This window comes from Pteropus vampyrus, unplaced genomic scaffold (assembly GCF_000151845.1).
Source record: "Pteropus vampyrus isolate Shadow unplaced genomic scaffold, Pvam_2.0 Scaffold86, whole genome shotgun sequence".
NCBI classification, from domain to species: Eukaryota; Metazoa; Chordata; class Mammalia; order Chiroptera; family Pteropodidae; genus Pteropus; species Pteropus vampyrus.
In genome coordinates, this window is record NW_011888867.1 from 2,187,486 (window position 1) to 2,188,269 (window position 784).

Sequence of the window (784 nt, forward strand, 5' to 3'; positions counted from 1 at the left end):
TCTCTCTCTCTGTCTCTCTCGGTCTCTCGGTCTCTCGGTCTCTCTCTCTCTCTCTCGTGATCACTTTCACTCTTTCTCTTTCATTCATTTCTGGATTCAAATGACCCTACTTGAGACAAGTTGCTTTCCAGAAAAATAAGAGTAACCAGTGCAGGACATGGTTCCATAGTGTAGCAGTTAGCACGTGTACTTTGCATGCAGAAGGTCCTGGGTTTGTGTCCCAGGAGAGCCACGGTCCATGGTCTACAGCCATGCCACCCTGAACAAGCCCGATGTCTGATCTCGGAAGCTAAGCAGGGTCGGGCCTGGTTAGTACTTGGATGGGAGACCACCTAGGAAGACCAAGTGCCGTGGGCATAAATAAAAAAAAAAAAATTGAAAAAACGTAACCAGTGCAAAGCCACACCTTTTCATCATCTGAGAGGCAAAGCAGATCCTCAAAGTTCCAATCTCTCCAGAGGTTCTAATTCCCCCTACTGCTTCCGACCCCATCCCAGGAATGGAGGCACGAGAACTGCGAGAGCAGAGACATATATAGCAAAGCAGATTCAACGCCCTAAGCTCATTTCAAGCTTCTGCCTGTGTCACATCAGCTAACAGCCCCATTGGCTAGAACAAGTCACATGGTTGAGTGTAACGTCAAGGGGAAGTCCACTCCGCCCACTCCACCATGGCAACAGTGTGGATGGGAAACACCACTTTAGTGGGTGGAGACTTGGGACCGCTGATTCAGCCTACCACACATTCCAGTCAATGCAATGGGGTGATCGTGGTCCAAGGTTTT

The 784-nt window shown here is 49.1% G+C and overlaps 1 pseudogene; it reads left to right on the forward strand.

The window, feature by feature from the left end:
• Window positions 1-241: 241 nt before the first annotated feature.
• LOC111742138 lies at window positions 242-357 on the forward strand (annotated as a pseudogene).
• The last annotated feature ends 427 nt before the right edge of the window (window positions 358-784 follow it).